General features: G+C 39.0%; 1 pseudogene; it reads left to right on the forward strand.

The window, feature by feature from the left end:
* The first annotated feature begins 3112 nt into the window (after positions 1-3112).
* On the forward strand, positions 3113-9722 carry LOC137775779 (N-acetyl-D-glucosamine kinase-like; annotated as a pseudogene).
* The last annotated feature ends 3288 nt before the right edge of the window (positions 9723-13010 follow it).

Here is a 13010-nt window from a genome sequence, read left to right on the forward strand (position 1 = left end):
AAACAGAAAATATAAATAGACCAATTACCAGTAATAAAATTGAATCAGTAATTTTTTTAAAAAACTCCTAAAAAACAAAAGTCTGGAACCAAGATGGTCAAACAGGTGAATTCTACCAAACATTTAGAGAAGAGTAAACACCTGTCCTTCTCAAACAATCTGAACAATTGCAGAGGAAAGAATGCTTCCAAACTCATTTTACAAGGCCAGCATCACCCTGATAACAGATTAGAAAAAGATGTCATAACCAAAAAAATTACATGCCAATAACACTGATGAAAATCGATACAAAAATTCTCAACAAAATATTAGCAAACCAAATTCAACAATACGTTAAAAGGATCATACATCATGATCAAGTGGGACTTTTCCCAGGGATCCAAGGATGGTTCAATATCCACAAATCAATCAATGTGATGCACCACATTAACAAATTAAAGAAAAAAATCATAAGATCATCTCCATCAATGCAGAAAAAGCTCTTGACAAAATTCAACATCTATTTACAATAAAAACTTCAACAAAGTGGGTATAGAAGGAACATACCTCAACATAATAAAAGCCACATATGACAAGCCCACAGCTGACATCATACTCAATGGTGAAAAGCTGAAAGCATTTTCTCTAAGATCAGGAACAAGACAAGGATGCCCACTCTCATCACTTTTATTCAACATAGTATTGGAAGTCCTAGCCACAACAATCAGACAAGAAAAAGAAATAAAAGGAATCCAAACTGGAAAGGAAGAAGTAAAACTGTCACTGTTTGCAGATGACATGATACTATACATAGAAAATCCTACAGACACCACCAAAAAATTACTAGAACTCATCAATGAATTTGGTAAAGTTGCAGAACACAAAATTAATATGCAGAAATCTGTTGCATTCCTACACACTAACAGCCAACTATCTGAAAGAGAATTTAACAATCCAATTCACAATCACATCAAAAAGAATTAAATATCTGGGAATAAATCTAAGGAGGTAAAAGACCTTTATATGGAAAACTATAGACACTGATGAAAGAAATTGAAGGTGACACAAACAAATGGAAAGACATACTGTGCACATGGATTGGAAGAATTAACATTGTTAAAGTGCCCATTCTACCCAAGGCAATCCACAGATTCAGTGCAATCCCTATCAAAATACCGATGGCATTTTTCACAGATCTAGAACAAATAATTCTTAAATTTGTATGGAAACACAAAAGACTTCGAATAGCCAAAACAACCTTAAAAAAGAAGTATGGGACAGGAAGTATTAAACTCCCTGATTTCAAACTATACTACAAAGCTACAGTAATCAAAATAGCATGCTACTGGCACAAAAACAGACACATAGATCAATTGAACCAAGAAGCAAACCCACATTTATACGAGCAATTAATCTATGACAAAGGAGCAAGAATATACACTGAAGAAAAGATAGCTTCTTCAATAAACAGTATTGGGAGACTGGACAACTACATTCAAAAGAATCTAACTGGACCACTTTCTCACAGCATATACAAAAATAAACTCAAAATGGATTAAAGACTTACATGTAAGACTGAAACCATAAAACTCCTAGAAGAGTATGCTCTTCTAGGCAACATACTCTTTGATGTCAGTCTTAGCGATACTTTTTTTTGGATCTCTCCTCAGGCAAGGGAAACAAAAGCAAAAATAAACAAGTGGAACTACATCAAACTAAAAAACTATTGCACAGAGAAGGAAATAATCAACAAAACCAAAAAACTGCCTACTGAATGGGAGAAGACATTTGCAAATTATATATCTGACAAGGGGTTAATATTCAAAATATACAACATGAAAAAAAGCAAACAACTCAATTAAATAATGATCAGAGGACCTGAATAGACATTTTTCCAGAGAAGACATACAGTTGGCCAGCAAACACATGAAAATATTCTCACCATCACTCATTATCAGGGAAATGCAAATCAAAAACCACAATGAGGTATCACCTCACACCTGTCAGATGGCTATTATCAAAAAGACAACAAATAACAAGTGTTTGCAAGGATGTGGAGAAAAGGGAACCCTCATGCACTGTTGGTGGGAATGTAAATTGGTACAGTTGCTATGGAAAACAGTATAGAGTTTCCTCAAAAAATTAAAAATAGAACTACCATATAAGGGGGAATTAGATGAAGGTAGTCAAAAGGTACAAACTTCCAGTTATAAGATAAATGAGTATAAGGATGTAATGTACAACATAATAAAGACAATTAACACTGACAATATTATAATGAAAGCTGTTGAGAGTAAATCCGAAGAGTTCTCATCACAAGGAAAAAGTATATTTTTTTGCTATTTCTTTAATATTGTATCTATATGAGATGATGGATGTTCACTAGACTTATTGTGGTAGATATTTCATGATGTAAGTCAGATCTTTATGCTGTACACCTTAAACTTATATAGTGCTGTATGTCAATTATATCTCAATAAAACGGGGGGAAAAAATCTTTCTTGCTCTAGTCCTGGAAATGGGCTTTAGAGCTAGAATCTTAAGCTGGGACCACAAAGGGGGCATTAGAAATCCAAGAACCTTATAATATTCACACAAAATTTGTGTTTCATGGGTTTCTCGCTCTCTCTCGGTGTAGGAGTGGGGTTGTTGCAGGACTGTATCTGTGGTGTTGGCATGTTGGTGATCCCAGTTGCAGCAGAACATGTTTGCAGTGGCGGTGTAATGGCAGTGGGGGTAGTTCGAGGTCCATGTTCATGGTGTCCATGCAGGGTTGGTGGTGGTTGCCACAGGACCATGTGAGCAGTCAGGACCAGCTACATAATTCACAGAGCCTAGTGCAAAGTGCAAATGTGGAGACCAGTGTTCAAAAATGATTAAACAATCCAAGGCGGTGACAATAGAGCATTAAACCAAGTGTGAGCCCTTCTGAACATGGCACCCTGTGCAACTGCTCAGCTTGCAGACCCAGGAGGCAGGCCCTATTAGCAGTGTCAACAAGGTGCAGATGATGGTTGCTATGGGTTCACATTTGTAATGTCAACAAGTACTGATGCTTGTTGCTGCAGGACCAAGTTAGTGGGGTGTTTGTGTTTGACGATGCACAGCCTAGCTCCTCATGACACTGCCCACCATGTTCAGCTATTTCCAGGTGCCAGATCAGCTAGGAATCCTCACTCACCTATATTTGATAAATGCAGGTTTACTGGGTTTTGCTGTTAAAATTGCAGGAGGTGCTCAGCATGTAGCTCCCCTTTCTTGTTTTTTCTTTTTTTTTTTAGATACATTAGTGTTTTGTTGCTGTTGTTGTCATTTTTTAATTTATTTGGTTGCACTGGGTCTTAGTTGCAGCAGGCAGGCTCCTAAGTTGAGGCTCACGGTCTCCTTAGTTGTGGCTCTCCAGCTCCTTAGTTGCAGCATGTGGACTCCTTAGTTGCAGCAGGTGGGCTCCTTAGTTGTGGCATGCAAACTCTTAGTTGCAGCATGCATGTGGGATCTAGTTCCCTGATCAGGGATCGAACCTGGACTCCCTGCATTGGGAGCACCGGGTCCTATCCACTATGCCACCAGGGAAGTCCCCCCACTTTCTTGTTATACCTTCAGGAAGGCCAGGTGGGTGCTGGGCAGACACACCCTGGCAATATTACCTGGGATTGACCAGGTCTTGTTCCAACGGGAGACTGGCCTTCTCATCCTGTGTGTGGGCTCCTTATGGAAGAGCTGGGAGCTGCTGAAGGAAGACTTCCTTTTGGCACTGAGCCAAGGCAGAGATCCTGGCTCAGAACTGCTTCTCTACCTTCACCCTGATGAAGCTGTGGCACTTCTCTTCACTGGGCGGGGCAGCCTAGGGTTCAGACACATCCAGCACCCCCTTCTCCTGGACTACAGAGTTAATGCCATCACCTTCTGCTCTACAACTTCTAGTAGGGGTGCCTGGCCCTGGCTCCACCCGCCTCCAAGCCCAGTAGACACTGGGTCCTGGAAGGGAGGAGACTTTTTCTCCTTTTCCTTAAACACATACACACACATACACACAAATAGAAGAAAATAAACACATTTTACCCACTTCCAAAAAAAAAAATGGGGTGGCAGCAGTGGCTTCAACAGCACTAAATTCCAGAAATAGCGGTGCAAACTGCATCTTCTAGTGCTTCACAGAAGTATAGCAACAGATTCCAAACCAGACACTTCTGTAAGGGTGGGTTTGGACATTTCTTCCTGGTTGCCTAGTCTCATTCCTGATTCTACAGCCCCCCCAGAGGTTCTGTGAGCTACCAATGTCTTAAAAACATAAAGTCTCTTTCCTATTTCAAAATCGGATTCATTTCTGTAGTTTATAACAGAGAACACCAACAGATATGTGACTTACGTGCATTTACTGGGAAGCGGGCTATGGCTTTCATCAGATTCTCACAGAGGTTCTCTGCTTTAGAACCAAACCTAACTGAATTCCGATGTCAACTCTGTCCCTTCCTTGCTTCATGTCCTACTTCCCTCTTATATAAAACAGGTTTAATAAAATCTACTTTGCAGGGCTTCCCTGGTGGCGCAGTGGTTGAGAATCTGCCTGCCAATGCAGGGGACACGGGTTCGAGCCCTGGTCTGGGAAGATCCCACATGCCACGGAGCAACTGGGCCCGTGAGCCACAATTACTGAGCCTGCGCGTCTGGAGCCTGTGCTCCGCAACAAGAGAGGCCGCGATGGTGAGAGGCCCGCGCACCGTGATGAAGAGTGGTCCCCACTTGCCGCAACTAGAGAAAGCCCTCGCACAGAAACGAAGACTCAACACAGTCATAAATAAATAAATAAATAAATAAATAAATAAATAAAAGAACGTGAATTTCTTTAAAAAAAAAAATCTACTTTGCAGTATTTTCTGAGGAATAAGCAATAATTCAAGGGGGAAGTATCTAGCATACATGTACTTCATCAAGGTTAATTCCCTTTCTCTAGACTCCTTTAAACTATAAATTAAACTTAAGTTTCATTTTAAGAAAGGGGGTTGTAAGGTAGAGTTAAAAAACAAAGATCAGTGATAACACAAACGTACTTAATATTTGTTTAAAAAATCAGGTATTCTAAATTTATTAAAGATGTTTTGAAAATACAAATAAAATCTACAGAAAACTGAGATGAGATTAAAGTATTCTATAAACAATACAGGGAAAGATGAACAAAAAACTGGGCATAAGAATTAAATACCATTATAGTTCAAGATCGACAGAAATGTTTCATTTCTGGGACTGATAGGTCAAGTGAAGTCCATATGCATAATATCACTGAATTTCAGAATGGCATTTGATAGAGTTTCATTATATTTGGTGATGACCTTGTTAGACATGAGATAAGACCTGTGCTGGAAGTGACTCCGTGTAGTGGGTTCATAACTGGTTGAATGACCAGAGTCTAAAACACAGATTATGGATTGAGGGAGCAGGGTTTAATGAGGCACATCATAGGGCAACTTCCTTGGTTGTATACACATGCTTCTTATTACTTTGGTGAGGCCAGTTGAATCAAGAAATACATGGTAAAAGCCTACTATATGCCGTGCATTGTACTAGGCACTGAATACACAATGGTGAAAAAGAGAGAGCACATGTTCACTCAAGAGAAGAAAAAGTTTCTGCCTAAGCCGTCAAAACCAGAATGGGCTGACTGGTGCAGTGAGGGTAATTGTGTTGAAACGTTCAAGCAGAGGCTCGTCCATGATCATTTAGGTGGATGTCTCCAAAGACCTTCATCCAGGACTGACCAGGTGTAGAAGGAGCGGGGACGATAAAAAATGAAGAAGAGATGTCCCTGCCTTCAATCTAATATCGTGCTTGACATAAAGAGTTGCATGGTAATTAGTAAGGCATGTTAAAATCATACTGTCACTCAAAACTGTCCTATTTTGGAAAGATTCTTTCCCCTAAATATTAGCTTTTACAACTCCTCGTGTATTTTTTTTAAAACTATATTGCCAAAATATTTGGTATTTCATTTTTTTGCAATTAAAATAGCATTGATTTACAACCTAACATAAGCAAACACACACTCTGACTCTAAAGACTGAAAAGCTGTTCTCTGTGCATGCCACCATGGGAACCCATCCAATAATCAAGGCTCCACGTTTCCTGTAAAATGGACTCAGACTTTGCCTCCAGCTGTACAGTATACAACCCTGTAAACAACATTTTTAGAAGTCCAATGCGCTATCCATTGCGCCACAGAGCCCGACTAGACAACATTTTTAAATTTGCCATTTAAAGTATAAGAACGTTTTCCAGACCCTACAGAAAACTACTCTTTCAAACAATGGGAATCACTTTTTTCATAGCACAAAACTGAAAAAGGCACTATAAGTCAGAAACTTTATACTCAGAGAGCACATGTATTCATTTATTTCAAATTCCATCTGAGAATGAATCTCAGCAGCGGTGACCTACAATTTGCTACAGACTGACTTAATCTAAAAAGACCCAAAATAGCCTTTCTACTCAGCATACAGTATCTACTCATCTATTCTGAGAATCTAATCTTTGCTGCATACTTTCTCCAGGTATGGATATGCTTTGTGATAGTCACTTGACTTTGATCACCAATTTGATAGTTTAGCCTCTACTGCAGAAAATGTTCTCCAGTTTAAATACCTCATCTTAAATCTATTACAGAAAACTGTAATAGATTAGTCAAAGCATGGCACTTTTATCTATTTCAGAATTTTTAGAGAATTGTAAGAATAAGACATTTTCAACTTGCTAATTTTCATGGGTTTTTTAGAAATAATAATAAACTGATTTTTATAATGGACTCAGTAAAAACAATAGTTTGCCAATCTTCTCCTTTATATCAGGGACTAAGAAAAGTAGGGGAGGGAAGAAATAAAGCACAATGGTTTTTAATATTTCTCTTGCATGAGGTAAGAACTCAGAATACCTTCCAAAATAAATGTTACCTACTTTTCAGAAATGGTACAAAAATTGGCACAATGTATAATCAATAGGGCCTGGAAGTTTTACTCTGTTATGCTGATTCTATGAAATTTCTTTAATTCTGTACAATATAAATCATCTAACAGTATTAAAATTAAATGTAATTTGAAATTAATGATGTGAAGAATTTATTTCAGTTATCATTTAATCAAACCACTTTCATAATTCAGCTAGTCACCTTGGCTTCCTAGAAACTAATGAAAGAAATAGCCTCCCAGTGGCAGGGGGGATGGATTTTGGCATCTGATCTTTTATTACAAATCAATCCCTGACTACCTCTATAAACTTGGACAAGTCACTTCACTTCCCTGGTTGCAGGTCCTTATCTGAAAATAGGTACATATTACTTATGTGCCTATCACCATTGCTATCACTGGCTATGGATTGGAGGTTCCAGTGAATCAAATTGGGTTTGATTAATTTGCTAGAGTGGCTCACAGAACTCAGAGAAACATTTTGCTTGCTATATTAGCAGCTTACTATAAAAAAGTATAACTCAGTAACAGCCAAATAGGAGATGCATAGGGCAAAGTATGGGGAAAGGGCCCAGAGCTTCCATGCCCTTTCCAGGCATGCCACTCTTTCTGAATCTCCACGAGTTCACCAACCTGTCCTTTTGGGTTTTTATGGAGGCCCATTACATAGGAATGCTTGACTAAATCATTGGCCATTGGTGATGAATTCAACCTCCAGACTCTCTACCGTCCCAGGAGGTCAGATGGTAGGACTGAAAGTTCCAACCCTCTAATCACCTGGCTTATTCTCCTGGCAACCAGCCCCCCCAATTAGGTGGGGTCCAAAAGTCACCTAATTAACATAACAAGAGACACCTCAATAGCTCTCATCACTTAGGAAATTCCAAGAGTTTTAGGAGCTCAACTGGGTGAAGACCAAATATGTATTTCTTGTTACAAGTCAATATCATAGCACTATGCAAGATATACGCAAGGGGTGGACACAGAGAATAACAGATAGGGTCTTATTTATACGATATGATCAGAATTACAGTAAAGATGACAAGAAAATGGGATCACAAATATAAAACACTTGGCACATAAAAGGCATTCAATAAATATTATTACATTGCTTCAGAACAAGATATGGAAAAAATTCTGAAATACAAGTAGGTAGGATTTGAAATATAAAGGAAGAGCAGGCTAGATATTTTCAAATTCTTTTCTATAAGATACTTAGAAAAACTGGATCAAATATAATAGTCATTCTTTCCAATGCATAGCTGAATTCATTAAAAAAAAAAAAAAAAAAAGGTATGGAAAATTCCCAAGGGCCAAGTCTAAAAAGCAAGTTGTAACCCATAGTTGTAGGCTGACGCTGAAAGTGCAGTTGGCTTTAAAGAAGTTGACAGTTCCCATTTTCTAAATGCTTGGGTTTTAAGGGCAACCTCGAGACAGGAAACAAGACCTTGAACTTGCAAAATATAGGGATTTGGAGTTGAAGTCTCAGTGCTTTCCCTCACTGAAAAAGAAGGCTAGAAAAAGGCTGTCTGCCTATCAGCAAAGAGGAAACACAAAGAGATTTGTCTGTCTTGGCACAGATTTTGGGTGTTTAAAAATTAAAATATCCTCTGAGATTCATAACTACAGGTTATGAATCTGCATTTGGGATTAAAATTCAGCCTCTAATTGGTTTGGGAAACCCCAAAACAGTAAATGAACATATAAAGTTCAGGCAAACGTGATAATCACAATCCAACATTACAAAACACACCAGCCATGAGGAAAAATTAGCTGAGATAAGAGATTAGGCCCTCAAGAACTTCAGCTATTGGAAATATCAGATAGAGAATGTAAAATTAGAATGCACAAAAGAAGCATATAGTGACCCCAAAGTAAAAATCTGGAAAAGATTACACTGGTGCTGGGGTAGAATACACACAAAAACTTAATTAGAAATACAAATTAAGCTGAAAAATTATAGCAGGAATGGGTGACTGTAAAATATAATGGAATTGTCTGGAGGGTGTCTGAAATTTAGGCAGAGTCCCAAACTGTTTCTAATAAAATAAAATTCATATATCACAAATTTTTTAAAGTTTCAGGACTGAAAAATAAACTGTTGAAATAGTCTCTTCTTCAGTGAAACAAAGATTCCTGTGGATATAATATAATGTAATATAATAGGATGCCTGAGGACATCTTAGGCTTTCATTAGAACTTCCTTATTTAGAAATGAAACAGCTATTCATTTTACAATTTTGATCAAGGATAATTTTGACGAAGAACCGCTATTAGAAAAGGAGCTTCACAAAATTGCTATCTTGTTACGTAAGCCCAGGGTTGATCAGGAGTGTGCAAAAGAACAGATGTAAAAAATGTGGGTGTATACAAATCGGGACACTGTCGTTTTGCCTCCCACTTTGTGTCTGCTGAGAAAGTAGTCTTGCATATCTGCCCCCAGGCTGGCATGAGCAGAGGAAGGGGAACAGGGAAGAAGCAGGACAGAGAAAGCACAAGTGGAGTCAGCACTTGGGCTACATCATATGAATAACATGACTTTTCTGTGTGGCTGTGTGAAAGTGCTTGGGCTGGAATCCTCCAACCAGAACAGCACCCAACGGAGCCATTTGCCAGGAAAGTGGTGTGGCAGTAAGAGGAGGTCAAGGGAAGAGGCTGATCTGGAACCAGAGATCCCACAAGAGGGGACTTCGCAGTGGGGACCCCATCAGAAAGCCGGCACCTGCACTCTGCAAGAAGTTATCATCTGCCATCAGCATTACCAGAAAAGCAACAAGGAGCAGATTATAATCATCCAAAGAAGACAAGGGGTGCTTTCCTTCCCTGCCATCCCTTCCCCAAGCTCTAGAAAGAAGACAGAGGAAGAGTAACAAGTCTGACCAGCACTGGGGGAGAGTTTTGGATCAGACATGAAATTGAAGTTTTTAACTGGACTAGATTATTTTAATAACAGAAACTGACCAGAAAGGTATAGGATTTGCCCAAGGTGTTGTTAGGAGGTTGGAAAGTAGTATTTGGCATAGAATTATTAAAGGCGGTTTGTACTCCAATGTTTTCCATGTCTCTGTATTGTAGTTAAAGTTGTGTAAAAAGCAGAGAACGATACGGTACTCAGTTTCCAATCCCTCCGTTAAATAGTAGACCTGCATTAGAAACGCCAATTTTTCTTGTGGATTGCAGTTTACAATCTATCTAGAGGGATGCGGTTCTCAGACTTAAACGTTAATGCAAAACACTTCACATAGGGACAAAGGGTTAAATGCTGAGTGTGTAGCACAGACTATGATTTGAGAGAAGGACAATACTGTGAGCTACCCAGTCAGTTTCACGGACAATATAGGACCTAAACTGTGCCCCGGAGAGATGGATATAATTTGCATTGATAAAGGGATGTTGGGAGGATTTTGCAAGAGGAAGAGGTAGCATGAGCCAAGGTGCAGAGGTGACAATCCAGGCATCATGCTCTTCCCGGCTACAATGGGATTTGTGTGAGGGAATAGGACAGAAATTTACAGAAAGAGTTCAAGGTCAGATTTCAGCAGCCAGGACATATCAGCCAAAAGAATTTGCATCTGATTGGATAAATAAGAAGAAACCACTAGTTTTGCACAAAGGCTTTTGAGATGATTGTCAAAGGAAGACAGAGAAAGAAGCATTTAGAAAGGAAAGAAAACATTTATTTTCTAAGAGGGCAAGAGAGTCAGACTTCAGAAGAATTGGCTGGCCAAAGTATTTAAATTTAAAAGCTGCAAAATTGCCCAGGTTACCAAGTTTACATTAGTCTATCCATGAAAGAAAAACAGTAACTTTCTCACATGATTATCATATTCAAAAACTCACGATGTATCTTCAGACACCAACATGGCAAATATCAAATATAAAATGGTTTACAGGAAATATTCAAGGTTTTGCTATGCAGGGGCCAAACCCAGTCAAGGTGGCCTCATTATTTTTGGTTTATGTCAGAGCATTACATGTTTTCTCTGACTGTCATATATGAAGTGCTTAATCATGTTGGAAGCAGGGTAAAATGTCACTTTTTGCTTCTACAGGATCAAAGTGGAATTTGAAGCCAATAAACTTGACACTGGTGTTCAGTGGGGTTGTTGAGATGAGCAGAAGTCTCTGTAGGTCTGAGCCGCTGTTTTCCAGCTTCACCACGAAGAAATTGAGGCAGAGGTGTCAACTGACGGCTCAATAACATATTCCATGACGAAGCTGGGCTGCAGTATGCAACTGACAGCATGGCTTTCCGTTCCACTTCTCCAGCCCTTCTGATTAGCCTGCTGAACCATTTTACTTCTCTTTCAATAATAACTACCAGCGACTTAATTCAAGTGTGGGTGTTTTGGAGTTGCTATCAATAAGACAAATGATACAAGCCTCACCAGCAGTGCCCATAATTCAGTTATTCTTAATTAGGCAGTGCTAATCTGAGGAAGAACCATCCTACAAGGTCCTTGATGCCTCCCTGGATATATCAGCATTATTGTCAGAGCATCTGCCTCCTTTATTGCTAGTTCCGAAACATATGATTTACTTCTTATTTTATTATATTGTGGGGTTTTCCCCATTGAACCTGGAATGTGCAGTTGGTGTCCTGTTATTACATTTTCATCCGGCCACAGAAGGAGCAATGTGAGGTTACAAATATGCCTCAGTGGTGTCATACCAATTCAGACATTAAGAGATTCCCATTATTTCCGCTACCTGGCTCCATCTGCTTCTGTGTTGATGGAAGGAAGCTCTTTCTAAAGTCTTGACTGTATTGGTTTGGTCTTTGCTACACAATGGACTTTCTGCTGTTCAATAATTATTAAGTATAAAAAATACGATACTTCTCTATAATATGCTTTATAAAGCAGAGAATTTTTTCCATATATGTCATTCAAAGATGCAAATTCAGACCTTCTCATGTCTTCATTTGTGTCACAAAATGATTTTTTTTAACAGAATGTCGACTTGGATTTTTCTGTTATCCTGATATTGCTGTTAATTTAGTCACTCTATGTACTGATCTGACATACACAGGAGGACCAAGTGCCAAAATAGATGTACAGCTCCACTCCTTTGAGATTACAATTGCATCTGTGAGCACATTTATAAAACTGCATTAGGGCAGTGGGAGTTGGTGATGGGGGTAGGAGGGGAAGAAAGAAGGATAAATTATAGATGTTTTGGACTTGGGTGTGAAAAGGGTGTCTCAAAATGCTCTGAATAAAATTACATCTTTGTTGATATTTTTCCTTATATAAAATGTTTTTACTGTTCTTTGAAATTATGATAAACATGGTTACATCACAAGTAATATCTGAACAGGATTGAGAATACTTCAAAGGTGTTTTGCTCATCAACTGACATCTTAAGAAATTCATTTAAAAAAAAATTAAATTGTACATTAATACAATGTAAATTAAAATACAAATAGAACTTCCCCTTTAAAAGTAATTTTTGAGAGCAAAGCTTGTCCTTGGAATTTTTGTCTTTTCCCCACTGGTGGCAGTTTTCCCCTCTGCTGGTTTGATGGCATTTTATTGAGAAGCATCGTGTTGTCAATAAACAGGGTGGTAACCCTGAGGTAGGAGGGACCCTCTGCCCAAACTGGATTCTGGAATGAGAAGTGTATCAGTCACTACAGCCTTTATGGTGTGTGTGGTATAATACATATGCCATACAATTTAACATCTTAACCGTGTTTAAGTGTACAGTTCAGTAGCGCCAGGTACATTCACATTGCTGTGCAGCCCATCACCAGAACTCTTCTCATCTTTCAAACCTGAAACTCTCTACCCTTTAAACAACAACTCTCCACTCCCTCTTCCCCCAGCCCCTGGCATTTATGCACTTTTAAGAAACCCCTGTTTCATTTCCTTTCAATGCTGTCTGTCTGATTGTCCCCACCGGATTTCTGCTTCTGGGAAGGAAAGGCGTCGGCTTTGTCATCTTCGTTCTCTGCCCACGTAGCCCTCTTAGCTTTGTCACACTCATCTCCATGCTTCTCGCCATCCCTCTCCTCCTCCTCTTCAGATTACTAATCCTACTCAGTGCTCTGTGTCCTCCTTAGCATCCATATTGGCA

This window comes from Eschrichtius robustus, chromosome 13 (genome assembly GCF_028021215.1).
Source record: "Eschrichtius robustus isolate mEscRob2 chromosome 13, mEscRob2.pri, whole genome shotgun sequence".
In the NCBI taxonomy this organism is placed as follows: domain Eukaryota; kingdom Metazoa; phylum Chordata; class Mammalia; order Artiodactyla; family Eschrichtiidae; genus Eschrichtius; species Eschrichtius robustus.